At 38.8% G+C, this 20780-nt stretch overlaps 1 protein-coding gene across 1 annotated transcript in view; it reads left to right on the top strand.

Moving 5' to 3' along the window:
- LOC102474565 (cAMP-dependent protein kinase type II-beta regulatory subunit) overlaps positions 1–20780 on the top strand; it is a gene marked incomplete at its 3' end in the record, with an annotated part of 109629 nt that overhangs the window by 46042 nt on the left and 42807 nt on the right.

Raw genomic sequence — 20780 nt, forward strand, 5'->3', positions numbered from 1 at the left:
TCAACAGGGAGTTCTTCATAGAAGTGGTATCTGTTCATTAAATTGTTAATAGATACACTTGTAACCTTGCCCTCCTATCTAGTCCATTCCTGGATTAATGCTGACTTACATGGTTGCTTCTCCTTACTTTCTGTTTTTGTTGTCACCACTCCAGGTCCTACACACCTAGATTGCTATAGCGATGCGAAGTAATGACTCTTGCATTAGTTGTCTTCTCTTGTTCATCTGTTATTCATCTATGTCATGACATCTCACTTATCACATGTGATCAAGTCTGTACATTTAAATTTGATATTTGACTTCAGGCCCTGAAGAACCTACACTCAATTACTTTGTAACGCCGTTTTCTGTTGCTAGTAACAAAAAATTCCCATCTAGCCAGGCTGTGCCTGCCTACTGTAGTCAAAACATTCCTTGACTTAAAATATGCTATGTAATCCTCTCCTCAGCATTTTAAATAAGATACTTTTCTTATCTCCAGTTTATAGATAAGACAGCTGAGACACAGAGAAGTTAAATAATGGGTCCAAGGAACCCACAGCTTGTCAGGAGAGCAAAGTTTGAGCACGAGACATGGCTCTCTGAATTTGGGCTTTTCTTCACTACCTTTTATAGGGACCAGAACCCCATTCAGGTGTCCTAAACAGTCATCTTGAACAGCTACTCCGTTGTCTCCTAGGAGGTGATATTTTAACAAAGACCAAGACCAAAGAAGAGTAGTGAGAGGTGAAGGAAGAGGAGCACTTTCCCAGGAAGGGGAATGGTGTTTGCAAAGGCTCACAGTCTCATTCATAGGCCAGTGCAAATACTGATTCTACTTCATGGTGTGTCTCTTGACAGCTTAAGCCAAACATATTCATTTATTTTTCAAGGTTTATTCCTTGTGGATTCTTACACAGTTCTCATTTATTTATTTAATTCTAACAACTCTAAGAAGTAGTGTTGTTGTTTTAAGAGAGATTTTTGCTATAGGGTACGTGCACTCACTGGAGAGACAGAGAGACAGAGAGAAAGCGATAAATCAACCCCCATGGGGGATGGTCACTGCGCGGTTCCTTCTCCATTCTCTCCTCTCGGGATTTTGGGCATACATGCTCATGCATGCAGCGTGAATTTTAAGCTGCCGGGCCTGGGACACAAACCGTGGTCAGCCATGTGAGAATACAGTGATGTAACAACTATGCCATCTGCTGGTCCCAGAAGTAGGTCTTAGTAGCTACATTTTTATAGTTGAGGCAGACTGAGATTCATAAGGCTTAGTAATGTGCAAAGCTCACATAATTAAATGGGAGGTAGAAACATGGCTGCTTCAGTCTGTCTTGAGTCCTGTGCTCTTTCCTCCATATTGCAAATCAGTCATTCTCTATATAGCCATAGATGATAATTTATTGGGTTGTTGGGAAAACCGTGATGGATTTTCCTGATGACCCAGTGTATTCCTGCCTTAACAGTTGAATTTATATACTGAGTTGCAGGTTAATAGACCCTGTTTAGTACATGCCTTCCTCATAAGCACCAACCAGAGCTACATTTAAATGGTCAGTCAGTAAAAGTTGCATCCATGTATCAGTTGTGCTAGATCAAAACACATTTCAGAGCCTTTTGTATATAATAAAATAAAATTTGAGGGACTGACAGCTGGTGTAGTGGTTAAAGGCGCTGGATTCCCACATGGTGGGCTGTGGTTTGAGTCCCGGACCTGGTGACTTTCTTTCTTGCTTTGCCATTCTCTCTCTCTCTCTCTCTCTCTCTCTGTCTCCATCTGGTTAAATTAAAAAATAATAATAATGAATGGAATTAAATAAAATAAAAAATGATAAAATTTTAGTATTTTACTAATGAATTATTTACAGTATATTTTTATTTAAAAAAAAAACAGTAAAGCTATTTAGGGACTCAGTGTTGGCCTGTTAATAAAACGTGCACTCTGCAAGGCAGTCCCATGGGGGGAGGTTGCGGTTCATGTCCAGAGACCCTTTTGAGTACCCCGGGTACACTTGTGCCTGTGATCCTGGATTGACTGAAGCTGGGAGTGGATTTTAGCATCTAGACCCTGGTGGGGATACTGTCTGTCTTTTTGTCTCTCTCACTCCTGGAATAAATAAACTTCTTTTAAAAAGCTACTTTTAAAAATACTAGGGAGTGTTTCTGAAATCCATGCAATACAAAAGCTAAACTGAAGACCTAAGACTAACCTTACTTTGTTCTGCAAATTTCTTCTTCAGCAAATTTGGTAGAAGAGAATAATTTCAATTTTGCAGACCATCTTTATTATTTACATTCCTGACCAATATCATACATAAACAGATTAACATTTCTGGGTGTTCCCGTGAGAACCATACATGACTTCTGAGTTGTTGTGGTTGTAATTCCACTAGAGTTTGAACTTGTTACTTTGCGAATACCTCTTCTTTGTCAATGAAACTTACTGGTTTTATTCTTAGTCGTTTTTGGTAATTGGTTGAACCTTTATCATCTTGTTTTCCTGATCATCTTGAACCAGTGTTCCTGTTAATTTCTGAATTCCTTCTCATTACAAGGGACTAAAACACATTTTCACAGTCTAGTTAAAACCTCAAAGTTATTGAGAGAGAGGTCTGGTGTTGCTTTCTCTGAATCGCCATACCGCAAAAAGGGCAGGAGTGCGGTTATACTTAGGAGCAACTGGAGAGGGTCTGGAACACTGTTAAGGTTCTTTCCAGCCCTTGCCTCTGATTCTCTTGCTTTAGGCAACTTTATCTCCATTTGGTGGGGAATGTGATGACTCGATGTCAACCATCTGACCTTTTCTGTGATTCAAGCCCCCTAGAATCCCAGAAGAGGTTTGGTAGCCCAAGTATCCTGGATAGACCTGACACTGTCTTGTCTGCCCCTCTGGGGTCTATTATGATACAGGGCTCAGGAACCCTGACCTCTCCTAGGACTAATTTTGGCTGTCTCATATTGATGGAGTAGAATTGTGTCTGCTAGCTGGTTCTTGGTTTAGACTGGCTATGACCCAAAGAAGCCCTCTGTCTTTCTTTGTCAAAGGTAGTATCTCTCTCTCTCTCTCTCTCTCTCTCTCTCTCTCGGCTCATTGAGTTTCCTTTCAAGCCTAAGGAGACATTTGCAAATCAGCTGCAAGCCCTGAGCTCCTTGTGTGAGATAAACACAAATCTGTTTCACCACCTGCCTTACGCAACTGCAGGTGACCCATTTGGATGTCTTTCTCTGTTGAGAAACATTACTATTTATGACAGAATAATACTTCACATAGAATGACAAGAAGTGACAATACCAGACAATTGTTGCTTCTCTTCAAAAGAATGGACCATTATCTTGCATATCTGTTCATCTAGCTACTAAAGAAAAAAGGTCAAAGAAGAAATAATTCTTTACATTCATACTACACATCTTTCAAAGAGAGAGACTGGGAGGCTAAAGGTCACTGTCATCTTTTGTCTTAGGAGCTGTTCTTTGATGCTATTTTCATACCATTAATAGCAGTCCATTGCCTGTTTCATTTATATTATGCAAAATTGTTGCACTTCAAAGTCAGATTGAACCTTTTAGACTTGTAAGGGTTTCTAATTTATAAGAAGACAGTTTGTGTGTGTGCATAAAAAAGTTTGTTTTTGAAATGATTACAGTGTGGTAAGTTATAGAAGAGACAGCTTAATATCTGGTTGGTTGTGCTGTCGTGAAACATTTACTCCTAATGCACTGCTTGCTGGACACTGCCATATGCATTTTATGAAACAGCTAGAAATGAGTAAGGTACAGATTGCGCCCAAGCCCTAAGTAGCCAGATGTGCACCATGACTCTCCCATAGGTGCAGCTTTATGGGTGTGCCTTCCCTAAATCCACTGTACACATTCTACAGAAAGCACAAGTGCTGAAGAGCTGTATGCATACTCTACTCAGCAAGCTTACAGCCTCCAGTGGGTGAGATGTGAATTTACCATTCCTGCCAATCACTTGAGTCAAGCAATCAAGGCTTATTTGATTACTGCCTGTGCCTCTCAAGAGTGTGAGCATTTCTAGCCTTTTAAAGGTCGTTTTCCATACAGCACAGAAACTCCTAAAGGTAAGCTAGCAGTAATTTCTAGTAATAGGAGGGAAAAAATATCAGTTGTGATGATGGAAAGCCCACCATTTTGGACTTCTCGTGGAACCATGTGACAGTCTCCAGCAATGGCTTCCTGTAAGAGTTTCAAGAATAACATTGACTCTAGGGTATTTCTGCTTCATATATTGTGATTAGAATTTAGTCCCCACATAAGATGAGATTTTACTGAAACAGAGACATGGTAAATAAGATTTATTCTGTGTTTTAGAAGAAAGCACTTAATCCTAATGGGTGTATTTGGTTTTGGAGTAAGTGTCAGTGAGGATGTGAGCATTTAAGCAGAGTTTTGAGCAAAAAGTAGGATTTTAATAGGTGGGGATGGGTAGTGGGAGGAATGAATTTCTAAGTTAAGCAAATCATGTAGGATAATATGGTACTCGAGGAATTGTGACTACCTGAATAAGGTTTGGAATCCATGCTCTTTATAGTAATAGGAGAGGCTCCAAATAAAGGCTCAGATCAGGTCACTGGGGAGGGGACCTGGCATGATAAGAGTTTGAGTTTTATTCTGTACATGGTGAGGAATTATTAATTTTTTTTGTCATTTAGTTCTATCCATGTTGTCACAAATGACAGAATTTTAAAGACTATAGTACCCCATCGTGTATTTATACTCCATTTTATTTATTCCTTAGGTTGCATCCCTATCCAGGCTATTGTGAGTAATGCTGAAATGAACATGGGAGTATAGATACGTTTTTGAAATACCTCTTTCATTTTTTTTGGCTATATACCCAGAACAAGATTGCTGAATCATACAATGATTCTATCTTTAGTTTTTCAAGAAACCTCCATGCTATTTTCCAAAATGGCTGTACTAATTTACATCTCTGGTCAACTTCAAAAATAAATAAATAAATAAAATAATGATAATAAATAACATTAAATAAATAATTACTTTTAAAATAATTGTTTAATTTAATTTTATTCTTATTTTGAAATTGGCTATAGGACACATGTGCTCACCAGGGAAAGACAGGGTGGTGGGGAGGAGAGTGAAAACTCAAGGTTCAGGATTTGAACTCTATTCCGCTATATGGGAGTCCAGTACCTTAACCATCATGCCACCTGTTGGCCTTACGAAAGATAAATACTATATGATCCCGTGTATATGTAGAATCTAAGAAAGTCAATTTGGGGTCAGTCTGTGACCTGATGGTTAAGGTGGCTGTATCTCACATTCCTGACCACGTGAATCAAGTCCCAGATTCCGCAGCTTGAAAAACATGCTAAGCGTGTGTGTGTGTATGTCTAAAATCCCAAAAAGAAAGAGAAAAGATGGGATTGTGGCATGACCATGCTCCATTGGGGGTCTTCTCTTGCTTTTTCTCTCTCTGTCTCTCTGGAGAGCACATGTTTCTAATCCTCTGGCAAATTAGAAAAAAAAAAAGAGTCAATCTCAGAGAGTAGAAAGGTGATTATCAAAGTCTTGGGGGGGACAGGGAAGGACGGAGAAGGGGAGATGTTGACTAAACAGGAAGAAGTCTCATTAGACTGTGGAATAAGTTGGACTGATATATTGTAGTACATGTATTAAAAGTGATCACATTTAGTAATGTGTATTTCAAAACTGCTAAAATATATTTTTAATGTTCTCACCACGAAAAAGGATCAATTGGCAAGGGAATAAGTATGTTAATTAGCTTGATTGACTCTTTCTATAATGCATACATAGATCAAAACATCACATTGTACCCCAAAAGTTTAATTTATTATTATTATTATTATTTTGGTCAGCAAACTTAGCAAATGTGTCATCCCAAGTATTGATCAGGATGGAATCCTGAAATCCCGAAGTAAGTCCGATAGTCCTCCCCATCCCTTTTGTCTTGATCATTATCCAGGAAGCAACTGAGAGATGGTCTCTTTCAGGGGATAGGTGCATTTAATGATAGGTACCTTACTAAAACGTGTGTGGACTAGGAGGAAATTAGGAAGGTAGACTGTAAGCCCACTGTGTGATGGCTACATGTTACACATATTATAAACCAACAATTCCTGCTTTATGAAATCTTGTATTTTAAAGACATTAAGAGAAGAGAAAAATTTGTATTTATAATCTCTTGTATTTATGCATATATTTATCATTTTCCATTTTTAAACAATTTGTTTTTTAAAAATAACGTACAACTGGGGCTGGCAGGTGGTATGGTACTTAAGGACACTGGACTCCTCCCACATGGCTGACCATGTTTCGAGTCCCAGACCTGATGGCTTACTTTCTCACTCTCTTCTTCTTCTTCTTCTATTTATTTATTTATTTGAGAGGTTTTTGCTATAGGGCACGTGCACTCCTCAGAAAGACAGAGACAGAGAGATAGAAAGCGAGAAATCACCCCCCAGAGAGGATGGCCGTGCCGCAGTCCCTTCTCCATTCTCCTCTCGGGATTTTGGACACGCACGCACACGCGCCCAGCATGAGTTTAAGCCACCAGGTACGGCACTCAAACCGCAGTTGGCTACATGGGAGTTCAGTGACATAGCCATTACGCTAACTGCTCGTCCCACTCTCCTCCTCTTCTCTCTCTCTCTCTTAAAAAAAAGATCAAATTTTAAAAAGTAAATAAAGTTAAATAAAATAATTTTAAAAATACAATTTAGTATGTTAATCTTTTTTTTTTTTTTAATTTTTGTCATAGGGTATGTACACTTACCAGAAAGAGAGATAAGAGGGAAAGTGAGAAATCACTCCCCAGGGCTGATGGCCATCCTGCAGTCCCTTCTCCATTCATCTCCTGAGATTTTGGGCATGCGCGCACATGCACATGGTGTGATTTCCAAGTCACCAGGTCTGGGACTCAAACTGGTCAGCCATGTGGGAGTCCAGCACCTTAATCACTTAACCACCTGCTGGCCCCTGGATTTTTTTTTTTAATGTCTGGGTCTAACTATGTCTTCAGATTCATAGGTAACTTGGACTATAAGCATGTACTACAAAACTCAGCTTTCTTGCTCCAGACTTAAAGATAGCTGGGACTATAGGCATGTACCACAGAACTCAGCATTTTTGGGTGGTCAAGGAATCAAAGCCAGGCCTCCCATGTGTCTTCAGTGTGCCAAACAGCAGTTTCAGCTAATTCATCCTTTTGCTACTGGGCCCCCTGGTAACCATTTTAAGTGTATGGCTCTTTGAAATTAAGTATGTTCACGCTGTTGTACAGTCATCACCATGATCCGTACATAGACTATTTTCATCTTCATAGACTGAAACTATATCCTATCAGACTTATTGCACAGATATTTTCTGTGGATACAAACAAGGTACTTGCCATGAAACCTGCTTCTCCCTTCTTTTGAAAATAACCTCGTGGGAAGTTCAAGCTGAGCGCCTGATTGTATGTGCTTGTTAGGTGTCGCCTGAGAGATTGGGATGATCTGGGTTCACAAAAAGATCCAGATGCCTTTGGCTAAAAATTTATTGTATCTTTCCTTGGAAGAGGAAGAGAAAAAAAAAAAAAAGAACTGACTAGTTCAAAGTCCACATTCTGGCTTTATGGATGTAAAGCATCCAGGCTGCTACAAGATCCCCATGTTCTTCAGCCATGCTCATGGTTCTGTGTGACAGGTGTTGAGCAGAGCTGTGCCAGCCTGAAAGAAGAAAGGCCAGACTCACAGAAGGTTGTGCATTTAGAAGAAAGCAACACTAGCGATCACAGCTTGCTTCGCTTGTTGCTTTCTCACAAAAAGCCTTATCTTAAGTTCAGTAATTCTAGTTAATCTACCAAGATAATATAAGTATGTTTGATTCTGTAAGGTATACAACAAAAAAGTTTTGATTATGAGTAAAATTAATTAAAAAAAATAACCTAGTAAGATTTTGCAAATATTTTCCTGTCATTAGGTATTCCTGTAAAACATGCTTTTTAAATGACTGCATGTAGATATCAACAGTATATATGGCTATTGAGCTTAATTTACTGTTTCTGGGAATTTAGATGTCTTCTCTTTTTAACTATCATTTCTTCAGAATAGGTTACCTGAAGTGCACTTGCTAAATTGAGCATGAACATTTTCAAGGCTTTTTACAATACATATTTTTTTAAATGAAACAAACATTTTCAAAACAACATTGAGAAGTAAGTGTACTTAACCATACTCAGCTCATTACACAGCAAATAGGTGAACAGAATAATAATTCATGACAAACAGCATGTTTAATGAACTGGCAACAGAAATATTTGGTCAAAGAAAGGCAGAGGAACTTTATCCTTTAAGAATTAGAACCGAGGGGTTCCATAATCATCTGGCATCTGCTCAATGGTGTATCTGTGGTTAGAAATGTACACGATAGGAACTCCTGGGGTCTTCCGGATTCTTCGTTTAAGGTTTCGGTCAACTGTGGCCCCAATGTAACACTTGTGCTGAGTTACTCTCTGTACTAAACCGTCATCTGCATAGGTTCCTTTGTGTGTGCATGGTAATCATTCAAGTCTTGGATCCTTAGTGATCCATAGAGCCACTCGATACTTTTACCCCAGTGTGTATAAGGAATACACTTGGCATACAGACAGTCCATCATGGGCTGCACTAAGTCCAGTTTGGCTTTAATGGAAAAGTTGATAAAGCTGGTACCAACCAGGATGTGGTAAGGTGGACCCAGCTGTGTATTATATTGAAAGAATAAGCAGGAAAAGTGTTGGGGGGATGTCTCTTTCCTTCAGCGTGATGGATCTTTCTTTTCTTTCTTTTTAGGTTTTAATCTATATTTTTCTTTAAGCCTCTGATCTCTGACACTATGCTTCATGGTATGCTTACAGTACTGTATGCTTGATGGTTGCATACTTTCTTGTTTTCTTTTGTTTCCGCATGCTCATGCCACAGTCTGGTTTCTTCATAATCCAAGGCTTTTTACAATAATTTCAAACAGACCCATTCCTATCCCAACTTAGAGCTTTACTAGTGATGTATGAGAAAGCTCATTCTAAACTATGCATCCTCTCTAATACTTCCATTTATTAAAAATCAACTGAGTTTGCTAATTTATTAGGTGTAAAATATCTAATTCTTGTTTGGGTTTAGTTTACATTCTTTGTTGTCTTTTTTTTCTCTCTCTCTCTCTTTTAATTTGCCAGAGGGCACATGTACTCACCAGATAGAGGGAACAGGGAGAGGAGAGGGAGAAAGATTCCCCCAGTAGGGTGTGGTCATGCAGCAATCCCTTTTCTTCCACTTCTCCATTCTGTTTGATTTGGGGCACACACACATATTGCCTGGTGTGCTTTTCAAGCCACTGGAGCCAGTATTCAAACTGCACAGTCAGCCATGTGGGATCTGGCTCCCTAAGCCACTAGGCCCTCTGGTTTTCTGTAACATCATTTTCTTGTTACTGTAAAAGTTCATTTACACTCATTTGTCACTCACAAACCACAATTCAGATCATAATCTGAAGAAATGACAGTTAAAAACAAGAAATCTATATTCTCAGCAACAAACAATAAATAAACTTCCCTGTATACTGCTGATATTTATGTGGCTGTTTATTTTTTTAAGAGAGATTTTTGCTATAGGACATGTGTGCTCTCTGCAAAGACAGAGGGAGCGAGAGAGGAGAGACAGAAAGCAAGAAATCATCCCCCAGGGCGATGACCATGCCACAATCCCTTCTCCTGCATTCTATTCTTGTGATTTTGGGCGCACACACGCACATACACACACACGTGCCCAACATGAGTTTGAAACCTCTGGGTCTGGGACTCAAATTAGGATCAACCACATGGGAGTCCAGTGACGTAATCATTATGACATCTGCTGGTCCCTATATGGCTATATAAAAGTTATGTTTTATAGGAGTATCTAATGAAATAGAAAAATGTTCACACAATTTTATTAGGTTTTGTTGTTATTTTAAAAAGCAGGTTTCAAGACAGGTGAGTATTTTCTTTGATTTTATATAGAGTTTCACTGTGTTGCAGTTCTGCCTCAGCTTCTGGTAGTTGGGACATGTGTCACCACACCCAGCTTGGGTGTGTGGTTTGATCCCATAGAAAAAAAATATATAAAAAAGTCTGATGAATTCTACTTTAAACAAATGAAAATGGAGCTTTCTTCAAGAAGAAAATTCCACTAGATTATTTACATGCATTTATTTCTTTTGACTTTAAATAATGAGCAAACAAGATTGAATTGCATTTCCTTGTAAATGTGCATTCTATATTTTGAGTCTTTGAATATTGGTACATTTTATTCTGTCATAATTTGGTCATATTTAATAGTATCAGAAAAATTAGGCTTCTGGTAAACACATGGAAAGCCTTAAATGAAAGCTGGAACTCCAGTATCCCTATCTGAAAGTTTTGTTACCAAACTGGAGAGCCAGGAATTGACTGAACTATTTTCTTATAACTTTGGCCATCTTTAAGTCCAAATTTCTAGTCCTAGAACCATCTGATCAAGTGGTTTCTTTTTTCTTTCTTTCTTTTTTTTTTTTTTTTGAGAGGTTTTTGCTATAGGGCATGTGTGCTCCCCAAAGAGACAGAGAGACAGAAAGTGAGGAATCACCCCCCTCACCCCCCGGGGAGATGGCCATGCTGCAATCCCTTCTTCTCTATTCTCCTCTCAGTATCTTGGGCACGCATACACATGCGCCTGGCATGAGTTTTAAGCCACCGGGTCCAGGACTCAAACTGCAGTCGACTACATGGGAGTCCAGCGACATAGCCATTACGCCAACTGCTTGTCCCAAGTATTTATTTTGAAAATGTATTAATAAATTAGAAGAATTTGGGGACCAGCAGATGATTGTAATGGTTATATTTCTGGACTCTGATATAGTTGACAGCAGTTCAAATCTTTTACCCGTAGGCTTAAAACACACTGGGCACATGTGCGTGCATGCCCAGAATCCCAAGAGGAGAACAGAGGAGAAGGGCTTGTGATGTGGGCATGCCCCCTGGGGGATGATTTCTTGGTTTCTGTCTTTCTGTCTCTCCAGTGAGCACACATGCCCTATTGCAAAAAATTCTCTCAAAAAAAAAAAAAAAATAGAAAAGAGTCTCTGGGGGGAAAAAAAGAAGAATCTCTGTTAATTTTCTGTTTCTATTGTATTGTCTCATGTGTATGTTAGCATAATTAGTCTCAAAAACAGTAAATAAAATTATTTGGAACCTTTAAGTAGCCCTAACTCTACTATATCTAAAGGGAATAATTATATTTTGATAAATGTGACTGTATCATTTATTAGCAGCTAGCTTTTGTATGTATTTAGATTAAATGATTCAATGTCTCAGACTAAGATAAATGGCAAGAGACAATCACATTTTTTGAACAGTTAGAGCAGTTGCACATAATCTTGGAAGCTATTTGTTGGCCTTTCAACCAAAGGATCAGGATTCTTTTTTGATTTCTCTTTGGTTATCAATTTCTTAAAACCCATAATCATCAAATATAGTGCTCAGAAATACTTACTAGAACATTTTAAGTAAAGTACAAATATAATTTCTATTACAGTAGATTCCTCTAGTACAAATTGATTTCCCTTAGTATCTGCTGCTGAATAGTTCTGGAGAGTATCATTGAGGAATTTTGATGATTAGTAGCTTTCAAAATTAATGGTTTCAAGATTTCGAGAGGAGAATGGAAGAGAAGGGATTGTGGCATGCCCACCACCACCCCCCGTGGGGGAGGGGGAGGCGATTTCTTACTTTTTGCCCCTCTGTCTCTCAGGCAAGCACACACTTGCCCTATAGCAAAAATCTCTCTTAAAAAAAAATTAATGGTTATTTATGAGCCAGTAAGCGGTGTGGTGGCTAAGGTGCTGGACTCCCACATGGCAGACAGTGGTTTGAGTCCTGGACCTGGCAGCTTGAAAATCATGCTTGGCATGTGTGTGTACATGCCCAGAATCCCAGGAAGAGAATGGAGGAGAAGGGACTGTAATGTGGCCATTCCTACTACCCTTTCCCTCCCTAGGGAGTGATTTCTCACTTTCCCTCTCACTGCCTCTCTTTCTGGCAAGCACACACACCTTATGGCAAAAACCTACACAAAAATTAGGGCTTTCCAAATATATTTTCTTATTCAGGCTCTTTTTATTGTACCTGTTTATCTCTTTTTTAGAGAGAGGCATTTTTGCTATAGGGTGATTGAGAGAAAGAGAGAGACAGAAAGCAAGAAATCACCCTCTCAGGGCGTATGGCCATACCACAGTCCCTTCTCCTCCATTCTCCTCTTGGGATTTTGGACACACACACACACACACACACACACACACACACACACACACACAAGTGCACTGGTTTGAGTTTTAAGCCACTTGGTCCAGACTCGAACCACAGTTGACTACGTGGGATTCCAGTGATGTAACTATTACACCATCTGCTGTTCCCTGTACCTGTTTATGGTATTTTAGATCTTTTGTGAGTTCTTACTCCTTGTCTTAAAGACTCCTTTACTTTGAATAGGATATTTGTAATATACTCAGAAATTTGGTCCTTGGAACATAAGCACCTATCTTACTTGGCTCTTGTATGTTGTTAATTTGCTTATATTCTTACATAAAACATATCGGAAGCTGCAGCAGATCACTGTCCCACGATGAAAGGTACTGAAGGTTCATATAGTATTTCCTCCCTTCTTGGAGTCCCATAGGCCACTCATGATGGATGAACAGTGGGGTTACATAGAATATTTGAGCTCTTTTAGTTCTGGACTCATCCTCTTAGAAACATTCCATGTTGATAGGTTTCTTTTTATAAATCTGTTGAATGCTTTGTACTTTTAATTGGGCCATGCTATAAATAAGTTAACTATTTTCAAAAGTGGCCGATGTTCTACAAGCTGAATGTATAGGTATAGAGCATGTGGTGGAAAGAAAACATACTGGAGACATAGCCAGTGATTGAGATACATAGTCAGTAACTAAAGTTTTAAACAGAATTAAAATCTACTTACCAAATGTCTATAGGTTCTGAGATGGAGTTTTGTTTTTCCTTTGGAAGTATTTTTAAAGAAAAGTTCACACCTTTTTTTGGAAACAGACTAAAGAAAGCTTTGGCTTCTGTGGCTTTAATATAGGAAAACAGGCCCAGCCTTAGTGGTGCATTGATAGCATGACACCTGCAATGTTGAAAGCCATATGGAAAATCAGAGTTTAGTTCCAGGTTGACCTGTCTATAGTGGGCGCATGAGTCCGATTGTCTGGAAAAGACTATGGGGAGACCCTATAGAGAGTGTTTGTCATTCATCGATAAATAAATAAACTTAAAAAAATTAAGAAAATAGAAAATGACGAGCAGATTCTTGTTTGAAGCACTCTGCTGCTTCTTGCTTTTTTATTTCAGCAACATGGATCCCAATAGTGTCCTGACAGGACAGTTATTTGTGAAGTATGAGTGGTTCTTGATTATGTTTCACTTAAAGAAAAGTGGTATACCTGTGGAGGAAAATTGTTTATAAAAACATAAAAATCCTGAAAAGGTGGGTGTCAGGCAGTAGCACAGAGCTAAAATACAACATTCTGCAAATGCAGCACCCATGCGAAGTTTCTGTGTTTGCATGCCAAGACCTCCTTGGACATGTTGAACATCCATATTCCCATGATCTAGGGCTGCCTCAGGCTGGAGAGGGTGGGGTAGACCACAGCATCAAGATCCTTTTAGGGGTGCTGTCTCTCTCTCTTTTTCTCTTACTTATGGAATGAATTAGTAAACCTTAGAAAAAGCTTAAAAAGGAATTTGTAGATTTTAGGGTTTTATTCTACATACATCTCCTGTTAAGGGCCAACAAAATGGTGTTATAATAAATTTTCTTGGCAAAGTGGTATATATTCCTTCCAAGTAGAAGTTTTAGAAACCCGTGAGCTATTTGCCACTGCCTTAGGGACTGGTGGCTTCCAATTGTAGAGCCTGTCAGTCTGCCCGTGAAAACCACATGGAACAGAGTACTCACTGTCCTGAGATGGACATACTGTGTCAACAATAAGTAAACTTGCTGTTTTAAGCCATTGAGGTTTGGGGATGCTTGTTACTGTCATGTAATATAGTCTAACCTGACATACACAGTTTTTATATATCTGAGAGTAAAGAAGAAGAGAATATATGTTTCTTGCCAACTGTAATTACAATACTACTTCTTCAACCTTTTTTTTAACCATTTACTGTGTGCTGGTTACTGTTTAGGTGCTAAGATTATAACAGGGAATAGTCTATTCTTCTCTCAGGAAACTTGGTCCATTTCTCAGTAACTTCCCTTTACCTGGAAGCCTTCTGTCCTCTAAGAAACTGGTTCCCCCTTCCGCTCTGTGCTCTTATAGCACTCTGTACATACCTTCGTAATGACACTAATGTTATCCTAATCATCCTATTTCTGTCTTGCTTTCTGGGTTAAACATCTCTAAAAATGTTTTTCCTATAGTACATATTTATGTATAATATTTAAAGTAACAGAATGTATATACAAAACAAGGTACACGTCACTTATAATGTATATCATCCCCTTTATTCTTTGCATCATTTTCCACATTTGAAAAAAACTAGTTTTTGAATGGATAAATTAAGCTTCCTGTGAAGCTACTGCTTAAATATGATTTGGGGTCTAAATGTGAGCTTTCATATTTTGGCATGTTCTCCAGATATATTCACTGTGTGTAATCAAACTTAAGGTCATTACCAATGTACAGACACGTACCAAATTATCTGGTCAGAAATGTGAATGAATGGAGGAGGGGGAAGCCTATTAACTTGCCATTGTGCTTGTCCACTTCACTTAGCTATAATCAGTTTGACTTTATTCCAGTGTTTCTCAATATTTCTTCATTATTGCTATCCCTCCTAGTCTTATGTTTTCCTGTAATTGCCCCATACGATTTTTTAAAAAGAATTCTAACACTTAATTTTACTTATTATTATTTTTTAATTTGTCCAGAAAGAGAAAGTGAGAAAGCAAGCTACCAGGTCTGGGACTTGAACCATAGCTGGCTATGTGGGAGTCTAGTGTCCCAACTACCAGTGAGATTTTATTATCCAAGATATACTATATGTCTGTTTATGTCTTGAATATACATCTGTTCTTTATATCAAAAAGAGTAAGATTTTTTTTTTTTGCCTCCTAAGAACCAATTTTCTTGATTGAGAATTGGATGCCTTAAACTAATATTTATAAAAGGTATTTTTTTTCCCTTTGTAGAAGAGCATTTCCACTTCAATAAGCTAAGTTTAATTATAGTGAGTTAGAACTTTGTTGTCTAATACACCTGTGCCTTTTTACTAGCTTTATTTTAAGCTGATTATTATTTAAATAAGTATGCTAAAATCTTAGTACCTTGAGAATGTTGGGAAGTTAACTTTTATATATTTGATGTAAGTCAGTTATTTTTCTAGGTTGTAGGCCTTTGAATCATGCAGTATTCTGCACAGGTCTTATTTGTGTTTTGTTCCTTCAACAAATATTTACTGGGAGTACCTTGTGTACATTACTCGGTGGCAGAGCCGAAGACCCAGTGGCTCGTGGAGTTCAGACTGGTTCTTTTATTCTGCCTTGGCCATTATGCCAATGTGAGTTGTTTATACATGTCAGTAAAGTTGTTTTATGGTCCTGATTTTCAAATGTTAGCAACAAAATATAGGGAGTTGATGTAACCCCTTGTCTACCACACTGAGTATATAGTGTGTGAAAAGATTGGAGGCCAAGTCTCACAGATGCAGCATCGGCATAGTTCGTATTTTCTTACACCAGTGCACAGTACTCTGTCTGCAATGTGAGAATCTGCTTCAATTCTTGGGCTATTCTGATCATCAGTGTAGTATATGAATACATGTATCTATAACCTAACAGGGAACACTTCAATATAGGGTTTGCTTAAAAATCATGCAGGGCATGTGTGCCCAAAAGGAGAATGGAGAAGGGACTGGGTGGCCATCTACTCTGGAGAGTGACTTCTCACTTTCCCTTTCTCTACCTCTCTCTTTGGCTGGTGAGTGCACATGCCCTATGGCAGAAACCTTTAAAAAAATAATAATAGGACCAGAAGGTGGTGTGGTGATTGGGGTGCTGAGCTCCCACGTGGCCGACCACAGTTCAAGTCCCTGACCTGGTGGCTTGCTTTCTTACTTTCCCTCTTTCTGGTGAGTGTACAAGCCCTGTAGAAAACAAACAAACAAACAAAAATAAAACAAAATAACTAATTCTTTAAATAATAATAAGGCTCTGTCATCATTGTTTTAATTGCCAAATGAAGAATGAAGTATATAGTTTCAAGAAAAATTTTAGATCACCTAGAAGATATGGGGCAAATAAATGTCGGAAAGACATTTACACATTACAAGTTATCTGGACTTAGGCTTGTGTGGCCTTTCAGGGCTAAAACCTTTTATTCATTCATTGTACAAGTATTTACTGAGCTCCTAATCTAGGCACCATACCCTTTGATGAACTACACAGAAGGCTCTCATTTTTAATGCTTTTTTTTTTTTATTTTTTAGAAAGATATTTTGCTATAGGGCATGTGCATTCACTGGAGAGACAGAGATAGAGAGACAGAAAGCAAGAAGTCACCCCACACACCCCCTGGGGGGGGGGAGTGGATTTCCATGTTGCAATCCCTTCTCCTCCCTTCTCCTCTCAGGATTGGGCATGCAGGCACGTTCATCTAGTGTGAGTTTCAAGCCGCTGGGTCCGGGACTTGAATTGTGGTCGACTACCTGGGAGTCCAGCAACGTAACCATTTCTCCATCTGCTGGTCCCGAAGGCTCTCATTTTTTACTCACCCTCTCTGACCCCATTTCTTGGACCAGTAGTGAGGACATTTTAACACAGAGCAACTTCCCATTTAATCATTCATTTAACATGCATGTAAGGGTCTAAAATACCAGTATACTATTGTAAAATGTTAAAGAGAGATTATCTCTGTCCTCAAGGACCATTCATGTTTGTTTGTTCATTAGTTAGTCATTCACTCAAAAAAGCCTGTGATTTGAGGCAACCAGTGTGCAGGATGAGCTGAAGAAACACAGAGATGGACAAGAGCATACAGAGAGTCCCTGAAGGGCTGCAAGTCTCAACCTGGAGAGGCAAACGGATCGTAATGTATGTGAAAGAGGTTAATATGGTACATCGTCATAATGAGCTCTTCCCACTGTACTGAAGTGCAGGGGATGAGCACAGAAGTGGAGTTTCTGGCTAGCTGGTAGCATCATGATAATATAGTACTCTGTGATGCTAGACCCACATGCAAAGGTCCTGGGTTCATATCCCAGGTCTCTTTGTGTACTTTGGAGCTGACTGAGGGTGGGGATAGATCACAGTGTAAAACCTGTCGGGAGTGCCTGTTTTTCTGTCTCTTTCTCTCATGGACGAGAATAATGAATTAACTTAAACAAAAGTTGGGCCAGCTGATAGTGCGGTGTTTGAGGCCATTTGATCCCACATGGCACAATTCAAGCCAGCAGCTTGAGAAACAAACCCTGTGTGTGTGCACCATGCCCCAAATCCTGAAAGCAGAAATGGAGGAGAGAGATAGTGGCATGACCATGCCCCTTTTGGAGGTGCTTTCTCACCCCTGCCCCCAGTCTGTCTTCTTGGAATGTATGTTCCCCCTGGTAAATTTTTTTTAAAAAGTAAGCAGAACATCCTAAATTAGCTCTGTATAGGTGAGAGGTCAAGATGTGACCCTTAAGCCAACTTTTTAGTTGAGGTTGGACAGAGAGATGGCTTGGAAAGGAGAATATGGAAGGAGTTCCAGTAGAGAAAACAGTTTCAATGACAGTAAGGAACCATAAAGCACCACAACAGCTTTCCAAAGCCGCAAGTGCTTTATTTTGACTTGGCTATAGAAGGTGATGATTGATGAATTCTAATCTAGTGAAACAATTGTAACATAAATGCCAAAAACTAAATTCTTACACTATTGGCACAATAAATAGTTCCATGAAACAGCTTAAAAAAACAAAACATATATACCATGTGATAAAGTAAGTATCACAAATCAAGAGGCTGTTAAGTAATAATACTGAGACAGTTGATAAGCTATTTGGAAAAACAACAGATTCTTACTCTGTGTACTTTTTAAAAAAAATTTTATTCCTTGTCATTATTTTTTATATTTTAGATGTTTAAGGTTGACCAGAGAGAGACAGTGAGAGAGAAAGCAAGTGAGAAAGCAAGCTGCCAGGTCCAGGACTCGGAACTGTGGTCAGTCATGTGGGAGTCCTGCCACCTTAACCATCATGCCACCTGCCATCCCCTCTATGTGCGTTTATACCAGGGTTTAGAAGCCAGAAATTTATAAATTAGAGGATTAAGGTTGTTTTCTGTGAATTAAAATTTCAGATCAGCATTATAGGTCAGAGGATATTTATTTGACAAATTACTTCAAAGAACCAAATATCTTAAGACTACTCCATCAGCTTGTTGAATGTTCTGATGCTGTGAGCTAGGACCGACTTCATACTCACAAGGGCCGTATGTTTGGCTTAAAGCTGTTCTGTTGCTGTCCCCTGAAAAGGCTTACTTTTTTTTAACACGAGGCTCTTATTTTCTTTTTGCACTAGGCTCTACAAATTGTGTAGCCTACGTGGTTAGCATGGAGACAGAAAGTTACAGAGCCAAGCTGCAGGAGTACTGTACATGGCCTCGTGCTCTCTGGAGAGTTGCAGCCAGTCTAATTAAAGTGTCCCAGCCTCATTAGCAGGGCCATCTGTACTGTGTATGTGAATGTCGTAGACTGTCCAGCCCGTTGTCATTAAACATTCAGTTGATTTGACAATCTCTCTTCCTTTCCATTTCCTGCCTACCAGGCAACTGTTTAATTCTGATTTGACTTCTGTGGTTTTCCTGCAGGGAGAGAACTGGCTGGTCATGCTGACCGTATACTTCATTCAGGAAGTTAAGTTACTAAATTGACATTCTGGTTATAGGCATCAGTGAGGTTGTTTAATGTGAGCATACCCCGAGAGACAGGTCAGCCTCTGATAGGTTTCTGAGAAAGAAGGCTGAAGTCTAGGCATTTTGCTGGTGAATTCACCAAAGCCTTCAAGCACAGTAGTTAAGAACAAAGGCTTGAATCAAGACAGACTATCCTGTATTCAGATATGGATCCTGTCATTTATTAGGATGTATGACCGAGTCTTTCATCTGTGATGACATTAACAACTATCTTAGGGTTGTTGTGAGAGTGAATGAGGTAACATACACTGACTGGGTCAGGGTTTCTCAGCCTCAGTGCTATTGACTGTTGGTTCTAGATCATTCTTTGTCCTAGGAGGTGGGAGCAGTCCTATGCATTGTAGGATGTGTAGCGGCCTCTCTGGCTCCTCACAGTTATGGCAGTCAGAATGTCTGTAGACACTGTCAGATTCCTCTGGGGAGGGGAAAACTAGACATGGTTAAGAACCCTTGGTCTAGGGGGTTCTGTGGAGCAGTGCCTGGAGAGAGGAACACTGAGGATGGACGGCTTATTACAATAATGGGTATAGTGGTTCTAATCATGGTAATACTCTTAACTGCCTGCCCCTGGGAAGATCTTTGTCAGCCTTTCACCTATCCTTTGTTCTTTATATTACCATGCTAGAATTAAGTCCCTGTGGATTAAAGAGTAAATGTAAGAGATCTGCCTTTAAAATAAAACTGGAAGAAAAAAGAAGTAGCAATTTTTTTGATTTGTAAACAAGGAAAGGATTTTCAACCCTAAAAGCAGAAGTTCTCTTGTGAGGGCGAATGTTAGCTTTAATTCAGATTTGGGGAATTTTCTTTCCTGGTAAATGTTACTGTATTAAAAATAAATATGTGTAATCTGTAAAAACTTTGTAATTATCATTAAAAAGCAAATTGGATAAAACAGTTGTGAAAATATAACAGATAAAAGGCTATTAAGAAATTGGTTTAAGTCCAAAAGAAAACCAAATATCTCCTATAAATAAGGACAAAAGAAGAAATATAGTCTGCATATAAACATTTGAAAATGGTTCAAGTTTAATACTTTTTAAAATTAAAATCTCAGAGCTGGCAGGTAGAGTGGTGGTTGAGGGTGCTAGACTCTCATATGGCTGGCTGACTGCAGTTTAAATCCTAGACCTAGTGGCCTGCTTTCTGACTCTCTCTCTCATCAAATTAAAAATAAATAAATAAATAAATAAAGTTAAATAAAATAATTCTTTAAAAAATTAGAATCTTTTCTCATCCAATTCTGCTGAATGGTTAGTGGAGCCTTTTTTTAATTTTTCATTTTATTTTTTTAAAAAACATTCTCTGGAGGACTGTGGATGGGTATAACTCTTCTGGAAAGAAACATGATAATAAATATTCCTTAAAAATGATCACCAGAAGGCGACATGGTTGTTAAGGTGCTCGATCCCACATGGTTGACTGGGGTTTGAGTCCCCGATCTAGTAACTAGAAAATCGTGCCAGGTACATGTGCCTGTGTGCTTAAAATCCAGAGAGGAGAATAGAGGAGAAGGGATTGCGGCATGGCCATGCCCCTGAGGGCTGACTTCTAACTTTCCCTGTGTCTATCTGTGTGCCTGTCTTGTGATTTCCCATGCCCTCTTGCAAAAATCTAAAAAACAAAAACGAACAAACAAAAATTGGTCATATATTTTAGTTCTCCAAAATAATATTTGGGTTAATGCCTACAGCATAATCTGAACTATAGACAAATGTTTGTGCATGAAAAGCTTATTGCAAAGTTTTTTAATAAAAAAAACTGCTAAATATTCAGCATTAGGGAAGTAAGTAATTA

This window comes from Tupaia chinensis, unplaced genomic scaffold, assembly GCF_000334495.1.
Source record: "Tupaia chinensis unplaced genomic scaffold, TupChi_1.0 Scaffold149256_1, whole genome shotgun sequence".
NCBI classification, from domain to species: Eukaryota; Metazoa; Chordata; class Mammalia; order Scandentia; family Tupaiidae; genus Tupaia; species Tupaia belangeri.